The following is a 16,598-nucleotide window of genomic DNA, read 5'->3' as shown; positions in this document are numbered from 1 at the left end:
CGACATTCCAGAGGTCAGAAACTACCTTAGTCAGTCTCCTTTGGACCCTTTCCAACATATCTTCATCCTTCTGAAAACCCAGTGACCAAATCTGGGCACAATAGTCCATGTGTGGCCTAATCAAAGCCTTATACAACGGAACAAGAATCTCCCTACTTCTACACGTCAGTGACCTCTGCATCATTCCCAGAAGCCTTTGTGTTGCCTTCACAATTTTGGCGATGTGTCCCCTAAATTTTAGATCCTTATCCACTATCACCCCCAGATCTCTTATTTCCTCTACCTCCAACAATATATTCTCACCAAGCATAAATTCTGCATCCCATCTTTGTTTTCCAAATTTTAAAACCTTACATTTTGTAACATTGAATTCACATCCCCATTTCCATGCCCAATCACTCAATCTATTCAAGTCTTCCTGTAAGACCACAACATCTTCACTACACTTCATGGTTCGTCCCAACTTTGCATCATCTGCAAAGAACTGAATATCTCCATCCAAATCTTCACCTATATCATTAATATACAAGTTAAACAGCAATGGACTTAAAACAGACCCCTGAGGCACTCCACTAGTGACTTTCCTTTTCCTGGATATCGCTCCCCCATACACAACTCGTTGATACCTATCAGATAGCCAGTCTCCAATCCAATGTGCCAATCTAATATCCAATCCCATCTGCTCTAGTTTGACTGTCAACCTATCATGAGGTACTCTATCAAAAGCCTTTGCGAAATCCAAGTATATTACTGTGTATCCTTTTCCTCTGTCCAAGGAAGCAGTCACTTTATTGTAATAAGTAAGTAGATTACTAAAACATGACCTCCCTTTAGCATATCCATGCTGTCCATGAAAGATAATACCATTGTTATCAACTCAGCTCTGGATCCTAGTTCTCACAAGCTTCTCCAACAACTTAACTACAACACCTGACACACAGATAGCCTATAGTGTGATGCTTGAGTTCGATCACCTCCTTTATGAAGTGGCACAATCTTGCCCTCCTTCCACTCCTTAGGAACTTGACCGAGTGCAAGACTCATATTAAAAAAATATGTCAAGGTAGGTGTCAACTCCCTGACACATTCTTTCAGAATATGTGGTGATATATTATCAAGTCTCACAGCCTTATTAACATCTAGTTTACTCAACTCCCCAAACACCTCTTGCTCACCTACAGTCAGTCTCTCCTCCCCATCAACTGCTCTCAATCCCTCCATGAAGTCGCATTCACAAGATTGAAAGATCTTTATGAACTGTTCATTAAGTATCTCCACCACACATTCTGCATCAGCTGTCTTTATACCATTTTCTCCAATCAATGTCATCCTTCCATAATTATTCTTTCTTTTGCTGACTATATATCGAAAGAATTCCTTAGGATTCTTTTTGGCTTCATTAGCCAAGTGCTGTTCATACCTCTCTTTAGCTACCCTCAGCAACCAAGTCATCCTCCTTGCTTGGTCTTTGTAGGCCTCATGGAATTGGTTATTTCCACTTCTCTTATGCTGCCTCCACAATGCCCCTTTTCTCTGTATCGCATACTTAATCTCTTTATTCATCCATCTCGCACCCACCTTATTTAACCTTCTCACCCTTGGAATACATTTAGACATTGCATCTACTAAACAGTTTTTGAAAATCCCCCATTGATCTCTTTTTCCAGCTAACTCCTCATTCCATGCTATACCTGCAAGCTGTTTCCTGAGTCTTCATAATCACCTCCCTTGTAGTTCCACATATACCCTTTTCTCACAGAGGTCCTCGCACTGCTGGCAACTACCCAGGTAATCACTTCATGGTCACTCTCACCAATTGGTGGATGATTTGAAACCTCATTTATAACTACATCCTCTGATGAGATGACCAAATCCAAGACCCTCAATCCTCGTGTGCCTTCTGTTACATACTGTCTGAGGTAATTATCCCTCAAAAACTCAAGAAACTAATTTTTTTTACTTCCAGTTGTTGCTATCTCATCATTCCAGTCTATATTGCCATAATTAAAATCACCCCTAATGATCACTCTTTTCTTATTTACTTGGATAATTTGGTTGTACATTTCATTATCACCACCATCTACATAACCTGGTCTATAACAACATCCCACCAAGTATATGATTCCATTCACTTCTATCTCACACCATACTGCCTCAAAACCACTGGCACTATTTCCCTCTTGTATCTCTACTTTATATGGACATAAATCTTTCTCTATCATCAATAGCACTCCCCCTCCCTTTTTATCCCTTCTGTCCTCACGAAACACATCATACCCTTCCATCTCTATTCCTGTCAGGATGTCATCCTCTTCCAACCATGTCTCACTTATTCCAACAATTTTTGGGTGAACAGACGCAATTAGTGCGACCATTTCATCTGCCTTGTTTCTTATACTTCTAGCATTTGTATACAAACACAACAGCTCATTTCTGGATCTACAGCTAGTTCCACTGATACCACTCACTCGATGTGATCTCTCCGTGCTCAACTGAGGCCATTTCCCTTTCTGCTTCATTTTAAACCCTTTTCAATTCCAACTGTTTCCTCTTGATCCCTGGTCATCCCATCCCTTTCCTGCCTACACATGCTCACCTCCTCTTGGAACATCCACCTTTCTCACCCCTGTCCACCCTGAGCCTCCCCATTTCCCTGCTCCTCTTGCACACCCATTGTCTCTTTTTCTATACTCTTACCACTTACTTCCCCCATTCATAACCACCTCTTCAATCTCTTCTGTCTTACTCTCCTGCTCTTCCACATCACTTCCCACTCGATCTGATTCATTCTCTCTATTCACTTCTCTACCTTCCAGCAGCAGTCCATCGCTCCCATACAGCTCACTTCGTCCCTCAAACTCATTCCACACATTAACAAACTGTACTCTTGTCTCCTCACACCTTTCAGCCAGCATATCATTCATAATCCTTGCTCTCCACCTCATTTCACCACAGTCATAAATAGGCAACATGCTAACTACCCTTCCTGTCATGCTATTCTCTTTTATCCTTCTAAGCAGCCTCCTGATATCCATTCTGACACATCTCTCTCAAATCATTCGTACCTATTAACTCTTTTGCTCGCTCCTCATATACAATGCCTCAATCACTACTCATTTTAGCGCCTCGAAAACATACCTTGTGCATTTTATCCTCCAGCACACCTTTAATAATGGAGTCCCCATATAACGTCACTCGCTCATCTTTCGTTAACTCTTTCATGCCATCATTATTTATTTTAATAGTTTTTACCCGAATTTTCTTAATTTCATTCTGCATCCATTTCATTTCTTGCCTTATCCAATCCATTTCAACTTCCGAATCTCGCGACACATTCTCTCTATCATTCAATCTTTCTAACTCTTGACCCCCCCCCCTCTTCTCACTTTGACTCTCATTCATCCTTCTTTGTTTCAGTACTTTCGGTCCAACATGTGTCCTACTTTCGCTATCATTCTTCCCATTTTCACACTCATTCATCTTTCTTTGATTTCTGTACTTTCAGTCCAACATGTGTCGAACTTTCGCTATCATTCATTCTTTTTTCGCTATCATCCATTCTTTCGATTTTTTTTACTTTCGATTCCTGCATCACGCCATTTCTAGTTTCATTCGTTCTCTCAATTTCGTTTCCTTCCGCCACTCTCACCTCACTTTCGTCCCTTTTAACATCCGTTACGGTTTTCAAATCGCTCTTTTTCTTTTTTACTGATTTTTTTAACATTTTTTAAATCGCCTCTCTTTCTCACCATCCTTCTCTTTGAAACGTGTACTCATTTTCCCTGCGACAATTTCGCTACTAACACTTTGTCGTCAATTTCATATTTGCATTCATCAATTCCTTGTTCAGGTCACACTTTGCACACACACACCCTCCTTCCATCCTCGCCAAATATCCACAAATCATTTATGTAATCAAAAGAATACATATAACAGACCTCACACTTAATAAAACGACTGAAATCTAAATTAAAGTCATGGAATGACAATGCCGCCGCCATTTTTTGCAGGTTACTAAGTCTCATAATAACGATTTAGTAATTAAGTTTTGGCAAAAAAAATCCCCCACTAATAAAACCGGTAGCGCACAACGTTTACAGCCTCTCTTACTCAAACAATTACGCATATATATTTAATTATTCCTAGAAAACCTATCCCAATCAGGAGCTCTTCTTATACATGTCACTGTGCTTGACTCATAAGCGCCCTCTCATGTAATAGATAACAAGATCTTAGAACAGGTGAATTCATTTAACTAATTTAAACGAAATAAAACCTGCCTCTCACTCCGCTACTCACACTCTCTTTATACAGTTTCCAGGGATGACCTCTGGTTCTCCCCCGATCTCCCACTATTTTCTGTAGAACCTCTCCAACATTGATCCTATAACAACCCCTTAACAACTTGTAGGCCTCTATCATATCTCCCCCTCTTCCTCCTGTCCACCAGACTCTGCAAGTTGCATCTTTTCAATCTTTCCTCATACTCAATCCAGAGGTCAGAAACTACCTTAGTCAGTCTTCTTTGGACCCTTTCCAACATCTCTTCATCCTTCTGAAAACCCAGTGACCAAATCTAGGCTCAATAGTCCATGTGTGGCCTAATCAAAGCCTTATACAACGGAACAAGAATCTCTCTACTTCTACACGTCAGTGTCCTCCGCATCATTCCCAGAAGCCTTTGTGTTGTCTTCACAATTTTGGCGATGTGTCCCCTAAATTTTAGATCCTTATCCACTATCAATTCTGCAGCCCATCTTTGTTTTCCAAATTTTAAAACCTTACATTTTGCAACATTGAACTAACATCCCCATTTCCGTGCCCAATCACTCAATCTATTCAAGTCTTCCTGTAAGGCCGCAACATCTTCACTACACTTCATGGTTCGTCTCAACTTTCCATCATCTGCAAAGAACTGAATATCTCCATCCAAATCTTCATCTATATCATTAATATACAAGTTAAACAGCAATGGACCTAAAACAGACCCCTGTGGAACTCCACTAGTGACTTTCCTTTTCCTGGATATCGCTCCCCCATACACAACTCGTTGATACCTATCAGATAGCCAGTCTCCAATCCAATGTGCCAATCTAATATACAATCCCATCTGCTCTAGTTTGACTGTCAACCTATCATGAGGTACTCTATCAAAAGCCTTTGCGAAATCCAAGTATATTACTGTGTATCCTTTTCTTCTGTCCAAGAAAGCAGTCACTTTATTGTAATAAGTAAGTAGATAACTAAAACATGACCTTCGTTTAGCAAATCCATGGTGTCTATCAAAGATAATACCATTGTTATTAACCCAACTCTGGATCCTAGTTCTCACAAGCTTCTCCAACAACTTAACCACAACACTTGACACACAGATAGGCCTATAGTTTGATACTTGAGTTCGATCATCTCCTTTATGAAGTGGCACAATCTTGCCTTCCTTCCAACTCCTTAGGAACATGACAGAGTGGAAGACTCATATTACAAAAATATGTGAAGGCAGGTGTCAATTCCCTGGCACATTCTTTCAGAATACGTGGTGATATATTATCAAGTCCCACAGCCTTATTTACATCTAGTTTCCTCAACTCCCCATACACCTCTTGCTCACTTACAGTCAGTCTCTCTTCCCCATCATCAACTGCTCTCAATCCCTCCATGAAGTCACATTCAAGAGATTGAAAGACCTTTATGAACTGCTCAAAGGATCTCCACCACACCTTCTGCAACAGCTGTCTTTATACCATTTTCTCCAATCAATGTCATCCTTCCATAATCATTCTTTCTTTTGCTGGCTACACATCGAAAGAACGCCTTAGGATTCTTTTTGGCTTCATTAGCTAACTGCTGTTCATACCTCTCTTTAGCTACTCTCACCAACCAAGTCACTCTCCTTACTTGGTCTTTGTAGACCTCATGGAATTGGTTATTTCCCTTCTCTTATGCTTCGTCCACAATGCCCTTTTTCTCTGTATCGCATGCTTAATCTCTTTATTCATCCATCTCACACCCACCTTATTTAACCTTCTCACCCTTGGAATACATTTAGACATTGCCTCTACTAAACAGTTTTTGAAAATCCCCCAAGCTGCATTGATCTCTTTTCCAGCTAACTCCTCATTCCACGCCACACCTGCAAGCTATCTCCTGAGCTCTTCATAATCACCCCCCCCCCTTGTAGTTCCACATATACCCTTTTCTCACAGAGGTCCTTGCACTGCTGGCAACCACCGAGGTAATCACCTCATGGTCACTCTCACTAATTGGTGGATGATTTGACACCTCATTTATAATTACATCCTCTGATGAGATGACCAAATCAATTTATAATACTTAGTGTTTATTCGAGTTGTAAGTTGGCAGTTAGAATTGAAGGAAGTACAGGAAGATGGTTTGAGATTAAATCTGGTATCAGACAAGGATGTACATTATCTCCTCTGTTATTCAATATCTAAATGGATCACATTATGAAGGAAAGCAGTATTAAACCTAATATCAAAATAAAAGTTGTTAATCTCAGCTCTTTAATTATGCAGATGATGTTATACTTCCAAATAAATCTGCTACAAGTCTGCAAGATTCCCTTACTAAATTGAATAACTGTTGTAATAGATATGGTATGAAAATTAATAAAACAAAGCCAATGAAAATAGGCAGAAACTTTGAAAATATCAAATGCATTGTGAATCGAGAATATACAGAAAATAATACATTTCAGCTACTTAAGCACAATTTTTAGGTGAAGACAGTAAATTAAAAATGGAAATAGACAACATAATCAACAAAGCTAATATGGTAGGAAGTCAACTGAATAACTTTATTTGGAATAAAAAAGAAATTAGTCAAAACACTAAATTAGATGTATGCAAGACAGTGCTGAAACCAATTTCAACTTATGGATCTGAGATAGAAACAAAACACTTGACCAAAGACTAGAGACTGCAGATATGAGAGTTCTGAGAAAGATTAGGGGTGTGAACAGATGGCATCAATGGCAGTATCATATTAAAAATGAGGATATTAGGAAAGAACTTGACATTGTTAGCATCCAGGAATGTGTTAGCAGAGCTAATCTCAAGTGGTATGGTCACTTAAACAGAATGGGAGAGGAAAGGTTAGCAAAACAAGTGTTCTCTACCAAGTTGGCAGGAAGAAGACCCAGAGGAAGACCAAGATATAGATGGATTGATGCAGTAAAAAGTACCTTAGAAGACCGAAATATATGATCTGATAATGTTGGAGTGTTGACAAATAACAGATTGATTTGGAGGAAAATTGTTGATAGGAAATTAGTAATGGTGCAAGTTCTTCATGTAGTACTATCATAATATTCTCTTGAGGTTACATGTCAGGAATTTGATGATAAATTCTAGAAATTCCATTCTCTTATTACTACATGTAGTTTCCTCTTTCCAATTTATACTGCTGCAGTTAAAATCTCCCATAACAATCATTCTTCTTGCACTTGCCAAGCTCAACTGCCTAAAGATCTCCTGCTCCTCTTCTTCTATGCTCCTTGGCTTTTAGTAACACCCCACTGAATATCCTATCCTGCCTACCTCTACCTCACACCATATGCTTTCGACATCATTAGTGCCATTGTTTTCCAAATGTTCCACTCTGAGAGGACATAAGTTGTCACTTATCATAAGCAGTACTCCACCACTGCATTTTCCCTTCCTGTCTTGGCAAAAAATGCTGTAACCTGCTACCTCTGTTCCTATTAGTATATCATTCTTCATCAACCACATCTCAGAGATCCCAATAATCTTTGGACATGATAGGCTGATGCTATCAGTACCACCAATTCATCTCCTTTATTCTGGATGCTCTCGGCATTAGTATAAGAATAAAAATATCACTGTTTCTATACTTATCATTATCCCCTCCAGACCCCACTGGACTCACTATTACTTGATGTATTTACCACCCTTCTCCCAAACATCTATTCCCAAGAGAGGCCACCCCTGTTACTATCCACCCTGATAATTCTAGTTTCCGTGCATTAACACACACACATACACATACACACTGACTTGTTCAGAGTAATCTATCCAGATGCCTACATCCTTCCTAATTCAAATGCAAGCTGTCTCTCACATACAGTTCCTTTTTGTCCTCAAGTGCCCTCCAAGCATCCACATATTCCAAACCTCTCAACACAGTCTGGTTATTATACTATTCATTATTAATGCTCTTCTCTTCAGCTCTGCTGCATTATACCTGGGCAACACACATACACTCACTCTTCCCTCTGTCTTCTATTCAATCTCAAGCATTAACCTCAGATCTCTTGTCATCTGATTCATACTGCCTCTCAAGTCACTCGTGTCCACCATCAAAACATCTCATCCAACCTTTCACCTTGCTTAATTGCCATAGCCACACTTTCTATTGTTCCTCCAGGTAAACATTCCCCAGGCATTCTATTTTGCACACCACAGATCATTGAGTCTCCATACATCACACCTCTTACCACTCTGTTCCTTCCTTGTTCACCTGCATCCCTCTCTCTCTCTCTACCATTTTTTCTTTGTTTCCCTACTTACCTGTTGTCCTGGCATCTCTCCATTCCTGGTTCTAGCACTCCTTTGCATTTTTCTCATTCCCTCTCTTCTACTGGTTCTATTTTCTCCTCTTCTATCATTTCCATAAATCTCTCTCACTCTGACTCTGATTTGCATTAACGTTTTCATCATTTCCAGTCACTTAATCTCTTCTTTCATGTGTAACTCATTTCTGAGACATTCCACTTCCTCTTTCAGCACATCTCTCTCTCTCTCTCTCTCTCTCTCTCTCTCTCTCTCTCCAAGCTACCTACTCTTGCTTGTCATTCATCCTCCCAATTAATACCATATTCGAAAACTTCACAATGATAAACTTAGCACACACCCTCTACTTTTATTTTTTCATTTACATTCTGCTCGTTATCCTCATCCTCGATCACGCTAGTCATCTCTCTTGATTGTATTCTCCTGCCTCAATGCTATTGAGGTCTGTTATACTAATCTCCAAATCACAACGTTCTTCCCATTTTCTACATATATGCACTCCCTGATCTCTCGCCTGCCACATATCTAAATGTTGAGATGCATATATGCTGCAAGTATCACATATCACGAAATCCCATAGTATGCTGTGCAAAATGTAGTTATTAAATGGGGGACTTGGTGATAACCATCAGCAAACTGAGCTGCATCTGCTGTCATCATTCAAGTACTGTACAAAGAACCAAGCACTAAGATCTGCTACAACTATACTAAAATATTATGTTTTTAAGTACAAATTCCCAACTGCAAATCACCAATAGACTATACTCTGTGTTGTGTAATTTAACTGGGTGGATGGTAGCAGGGGGTGGCCTCTTGTGGAAATGGATGCTTGGGGGAAGGGGGACGACATTAGGCAACACTGAGTCCAGTAGGGTCTGGAGGGGATAATGATAAGTATAGAAGCAGTAACATTTTTATGCTTTATACTAATGCCAGGAGTATTCGGAATAAAGGAGATCAATAAAGGTAGCGCTGGTAGCATCAGCCTGGCCAAAGATAACAGGAATAGAAGTAGCAGGGTGCAGCATTTTTCAGCAGGATAGGAGGGGAAAACATGGTGATTGAGTACTGCTTATGATACGTGATGACTTACATTCTCTAAGAGTGGAGGCTTTGGAAGGAAGTGACATTAATGGTTTTGAAAGCATATGGTGTGAGGTAGAAGTGGGCAAGACAGGATATTTAGTGCGGTATTGCTACAAGCCAAGGAGTATAGAGAGTGGGGAGCAGGGAATGTTTAGGCAGTTGAGCTTTGCAAGTGCAAGAAGAGTGATTGTTATGAAAGATTTTAACTATAGCTGGGAAGAGGAAAATGCATGTAGTAATAAGGAAATGGAATTTCTAGAATTATTGAGGGACAAATGTCTTAGGCAACATGTACTAGAGGGAACAAGAGGTTCAAGAGTTTGGATTTGGTCATAGCATCAGAAGAGCTGATAATAACTGAGATTACATCGCTCCCCCCCCCCAGTTGGTGAGAGAGAGAGAGAGAGTGGCCATGTGGTTTTGACTTGGAAGATGAATAGCCATGAGAATATCAAAGAAAAGGGAACATATGTGGAATTATAAGGTGGGTGATTATAATAGTCTTAGATATCAACTTGGGGAAGTTCCATGGAGGGCAGAATTGGAAGGCCAGTATATTATTACTGCTTGAGAAATTGTGAAGGAATATTTGTTAGCAGCAATAGTAAGCTGTATTCCACGAGTGAAGAAGCAGACAGAATTTGGTGTAAAGTGGATGACAAACAATATCAAACAGGAACTGCAGGTGAAAAAGAGATTATGGAAGGGATATAAGGAGAGGGGGGAGGGAGAGCAGATGTATGAAGAATATAAGACTCAGGCCAGGAGAGTGACTAGTATGGTGAGGAAGGCTAAACTGGAATATGAGAAGAGATTGGCACTAAGAGCCAAAGAAAATCCTAGGGAATTTTTTAGCTATGTGGCCGGTAGGAGGAGAAATGATTGTGGAAGAATGACATTGTGGGATAAAAATGGGAATAGAGTGACTGATGCAGAGGACATAGTGGAGTTGTTCAATAAGCAATTTATTGGAGTATTTCATCCTGGAGAAGGTTTTAATACTAGAGGGGGTAGATCAGGTTTGAGATATAGAGGTGCAAGAGGAGAGTGTTCCAAATACTGAGGATGTTAGTAAAGCTGTGGGACTGGATGGATGGTATTTTACCATGGGTTTTGCGAGAATGTGCTAAAGAACTGACAGCTCCTTTGACCTGGCTTTTCAATGAAAGGCTGGCTACAGGAAAGGAATGGAAGGAAAGCAAGATAGTGCCATTGCATAAGGGTGGTAGCAGACCAGTTTGTGTTTCATCAGTAGTTGTTAAGATCTTGGAAAAATTAGTGAGTGACCATATCCAGTGTTGGGCAGATAAGGATAATGTTATCTGTGAGAGTCAATATGAATTTGTTAAGGGTGTGCTCTTGCTTTAGTAATATGATTGCCGTTTATAATAAAGTGACAAGAGCATTTGTTGAGGGAAAGGCATATACTACCTTTTTTTGCAAAGGCATTTGACAGGGTGCCACATGATAAGCTGATATTTAAGTGTCAGCACATAGGTTTAGATGTTGGGTTAGTCAACTGGATTCAGGATTGACTGTCTGATAGGTATCAGAGAGTTGTGTATGGTGGGGAAATATCAAGGAAGCAGAAGGTTACAAGTGGGGTTCCATAGGGCTCAGTACTGGGGCCTGTATTAACCGTTATATCAATGACATTGTCAATGAATTGCAAGAGGATATTCAGTTGTTTGCAGATGTGAAGCTGGGAAGGGTTATTAGTAATAGTGAAGATGTGGCAGCCCTGCAAGAGGATTTGAATAAACTAGACAGATGGGCAAATGAATGGGATGTCGGTTTTAATGCAGCAAAGTGTAAAGTCCTGAAGTTTGGGATACATTGATGGGAGGCTGCATACTGGAGGAAGTAGGAGAGACAAAAGATCTGTGGGGTGATGATTGATAGAAAACTGAAATTCAGGGGGACATATTGCAAAGGTGGTGAAGGTAACCCAGAGGGTGCTGCAATACTGAGAATGCTGACCTGCAGAGATAGAAGAGTTATCATTCCAATGTATAAGACCTTGGTCAGACCACTTAGACTATTGTTCTCAAATTTGGTCCCCAGGATTTGAAGGGGATAAATTAACCGTGGAAAGAGTGCAGAGGTGGATAACAAAGATGGCTTCAGGACTATACAATGTTAATTATGAGGATCGGCTGAGAAAATGTGGACTGCAGAGTTTGGTGGATAGAATATGATTGAGACTTTTAAACTGTTGAGAGGCAGTTAGAAGGTGGACACATGATGAAGATTGAGAGAATGCAGTTTGCAAATCCTTGTGAATAAGAGAAGAAATATGAACGAGACATTTAAGTTGGTAAAGGGTTGTTACCAGGTTAATGTTGAAGAAATTTTTCACAGAATCAGGGACGAGGGTAGAACAAGGGGGACATACCTGGATGCTGTGTACAAGGGTGTGAGCAAGGGCATAAGGAGCAGGTTCTTTGTATGGAGAGTGATTGATGAGTGGAATGCATTGCCTGACATTGTGGTGAATGCAGATACAATGAATGAGTTTAAAGCAGGGTTTGATGGGCTTTGTAACAGTGTGTTCTCTCTTGATGAGTCTTTTAATTACATGGAGATCTGGTGTTAATAATAATTACATATGACATTAAAATTGGAGATATCAAACTTAGCTATTTGCTTTATGCAGATGTACTCATAAACACATCCGGTGAATCCAATGTTCTCTAACTAAATTGCTTAACAGCTGTAACAAACTTTGAAAATAGGAAGGAACACAGAAAACTTCAGCTGCATTGTCAGTAGAGAACCTATAAAACAAGTAAAATATTTTAGGGCTCTTTAGGCACAGTTTTTAGTGGCAAATTAAATTTGAAAATAGGCAACAAAATAAGCAAAGCTGGTATGATTGGAAGTCAGTTGAATAAATTTATATAGAATAAGAGAAAAATTAGCCAAAACACTTAACTAGCAGTATATGATAGTGTTCAAATGAATGGCAAAGAAATGGAGCATCTAAGCAATAAATAGAAAATGGTATATTCAGGCAAATAACAATCAGGGAAAAGGAGTAGCTATAGTTTTCAACACTACACGAGGCTAATCTTCTTGAATGGCAGGCAATATCAAGTGGAGTGATGTGTGCAAATGTCAGAATGGGGAACTGAACAATGAGACTTTGTGCCTATGGTCCCACAGAAGGTTCTACTAAGTTAGAAGTGGAGGAATATTTTGAGGCTTTAGAGAAAATAACTGACACAATGAAAAATAAAAAGTTGGTCCTTGTTGGGAATCTAAATAGCAGAGGAGGAAATGATTGTCAGACATACAAAAATATTTTGGGAAAATTTGGGGAATAGAGCAAAGCTAATAATAATGGCAAATACCTGGTGGATTTCTGCTTAGGACATGGACTGGTTATATTACTAACACAATGTTCCAACATAAAAATGTGCACAAATTCACATGGAGAGAAGAGGCAAGGAATAAGAAAAGTCTCATTGACTATGTTATGGTTGATAGTGATGTTTTCTCTCTGGTGCAGGACACTAGGTGTAACAGAGGATTTGAAATTATAGGTAGAAGACAACTGTTTCCATCTAAGTGATAGAGCGGGTTCATTTGTTTTAACATAAAAACTTTGAATGGACAATGTGTGAATATCATGATGGATAGGGGTCCAGCCATTGGCGTGTGCTCTCCCTTTCAAAACTGTAAACCTGGGAACCATAAGTGATTGGGCACGGAAATGGGGATGCGAGTTCAATGTTGCAAAATGTAAGGTTTTAAAATTTGGAAAACAAAGATGGGAAGCAGAATTTATGCTTGGTGAGAATATATTGTTGGAGGTAGAGGAAATAAGAGATCTGGGGGTGATAGTGGATAAGGATCTAAAATTCAGGGGACACACTGCCAAAATTGTGAAGACAACACAAAGATTTCTGGGAATGATGCGGAGGTCACTGACATGTAGAAGTAGGGAGATTCTTGTTCCGTTGTATAAGGCTTTGAAAAGGTGATAAGGCCACACATGGACTATTGTGCCCAGATTTGGTCACCGGGTTTTCAGAAGGATGAAGAGATGTTGGAAAGGGTCCAAAGGCGATTGACTAAGGTAGTTTCTGACCTCTGGAATGTTGAGTATGAGGAAAGATTGAGAAGATGTAATTTGCAGAATCTGGTGGAGAGGAGGAAGAGGGGAGATATGATAGGGACCTACAAGTTGGTAAGGGGTTGTTATAAGATCACTGGTGGAGAAGTTCTACAGAGAATAGTGGGAGACCAGGGGAAAACCAGAGGTCATCCCTGGAAACTGTATAAAGAGGGTGTAAGAGGCAGGTTTTTTTCGTGCAGAGTTGTGAATGATTGGAATGCCTTGCCTGAGAGTGTGGTGTCTGCAAGGAGTTTGAGTGTGTTTAAGACATGGTATGATGAGATGTATGTGTGATAAAAGGACCTTCCAGAAGTCTTTGACTCCATGAGATCTTGGGGTAATAATAATAATAATAATAATAATAAAGCTTTGACTGTATAAGTGCATGATAAAGGTGGAGAAATTAACATTGATCAGCACCATATTCAGTCAAGGATGGTGTGATGGATATTGAATGCTTTTTTGCACTTTTCCCTGAGTTGATGAACATGTGTAAGGAATGTGAGCTTTACATTAAAAATACATCCCAAGAACTTGATCTCTGGTGCTAATGAAATAATACTCTGTTCTATTAATCAATCAGAATTGGGGTGAAGAATACATTTTCAGCAGAAGTGTATACACTCTCTTATTACAGGAATTGACAGTAAATTGTAATGTTATCAACATAAAGAGAATTGCCTACTGTGTGAGAAAGCTGATCAATGATTAGCAAAGAATGTTACACTTAAGACAGCCTCGAGAAATGTCCTCTTCTTATGGTTGAGATATCTGCTTCCTGCTTGGACTTAGACTTGGCTGGACAAAGTTTTTAACAAAAACAGGAAGTAACTAAGATTTGTTTAATACTGCCATGTCTCCAGTTTTTAACAAAAACAGGAAGTAACCAAAATTCATTTAATACTGCCATATCTCCAGGCTGTGTCATAAGATTTTACCAATTCAAAGAACACAAACTAGTTCTCATTTCAGGAATATACATGATTCTAAATAGACCAAATCATCCAATGTCTATGAAAGCCACACTGTGTGTTGAAATTATTATTATTATTATCATCTGACCTCCATGGAGTCAGACTCATTGTGGGAGGTACACACTGTTGCACACAATGCTCATCCAACCGTGCTTTAAACTGATTCAATGCATCTAAATTCACAACACACTCGGTCAATGCATTCCACTCGCCAACCGCTTTCCATGCAAAGGACCTACTTCTCACTCCTCTGCTCGCACCCTTCTTATACAGTTTCTAGCAATGGCCTTTTGTTCTACACCCTCTCCCATTCTATAAAAAATCTCTTCCATGCCAACCTGATAACAACCCCTGACTAGCTTATATGCTTCAATTATATCCCTGCTCTTCCTCCTATTCACAAGGCTTTGCAACTTACATTCTCTCAATCTGTCCTCCTATTCAACATTCCAAAGACCAGTGACCCACTTTATGAATCTTCTCTGGACTCTTTCCAGCACATCCTTGTCACCACGAAAACCTGGCAACAAAATCTGTGCACAATAATCCATATGAGGCCTGATCAAGGTCTTATGCAATGGTATCATAACCTCTCTATTTCTGCATGTCAGGGTCTTCTGCATCATTGCCATTATTTGATATGACGTTTTCACAACTTGTGCAACGTGACCCCTGAATTATAGGTCCTTGTCCACCATCAATCCTAGAGCTCTCATCTCCTCTATTTCCTTTAAATTTTCCCCATCCAGTTTTGCATCATCTGCAAACAGCTGCATATCACTAGTTTAACCCTCCCAATATCATTAATATACGAATTGAACAACAATGGTCCCGAAACCGATCCCTGCAGTACACTACTATAGTGACCTTCCTCCTTTGGGATACTGCACTCCCATATACAACTGCTGAGTTGGATCAGTGACAGTCACTCATCCAACTCAGAAGTCTGTTATCCAATCCCATCTGTTTTAATTTATTTACCAGCTTGTTGTGTGGCAGTCTATCAAAAGATTTTGCAAAATCTTTTATTCTGCAAAATATACACCATTGTATATGCATTTCTTCTGTTCAAGGTATTTCAAGGTATCCTCTGTCACCTTGTTATAGAATGAAAGTTAGTGAAACATTATTATTATTAAACAAGACCTCATGGAGTCAAAGACTCGTCTAGGAGGTCCTTTTATCTCACACACATCTCATCATACCACGTCTTAAACACATGCAAACTACTTGCAGACACAACACTCTCAGGCAAGGTATTCCAATCACTCACAACTCTGCACGAAAAAAACCTGTCTCTCACTCCCATACTCGCACCCTCTTTATACAGTTTCCAGGGATGACCTCTGGTTCTCCCCCGATCTCCCACTATTCTCTGTAGAACTTTTCCACCATTGATCCTATAATAACCCCTTACCAACTTGTAGGTCTCTATCATATCTCCCCTCTTCCTTCTCTCCACTAGACTCTGCAAATTGCATCTTTTCAATCTTTCCTCATACTCGACATTCCAGAGGTCAGAAACTACCTTAGTCAGTCGCCTTTGGACCCTTTCCAACATCTCTTCATCCTTCTGAAAACCAGGTGACCAAATCTGGGCACAATAGTCCATGTGTGGCCTAATCAAAACCTTATACAATGGAACAATGGCGATGTGTCCCCTAAATTTTAGATCCTTATCCACTATCACCCTCAGATCTCATTTCCTCTACTTCCAACAATATATTCTCACCAAGCATAAATTCTGCATTCCATTTTTGTTTTCCAAATTTTAAAACCTTACATTTTGCAACATTGAACTCGCATCCCCATTTGCTTGCCCAATCACTCAATTTATTCAAGCCTTCTTGCAAGGCCACAACATCTTCA

The sequence above is a fragment of the Typopeltis vanoorti genome, chromosome 6, assembly GCF_054136105.1.
Source record: "Typopeltis vanoorti isolate ZY-2024b chromosome 6, IOZ_Tvanoo_1.0, whole genome shotgun sequence".
In the NCBI taxonomy this organism is placed as follows: Eukaryota; Metazoa; Arthropoda; class Arachnida; order Uropygi; family Thelyphonidae; genus Typopeltis; species Typopeltis vanoorti.
Note: the sequence above shows the minus strand (reverse complement) of the source record.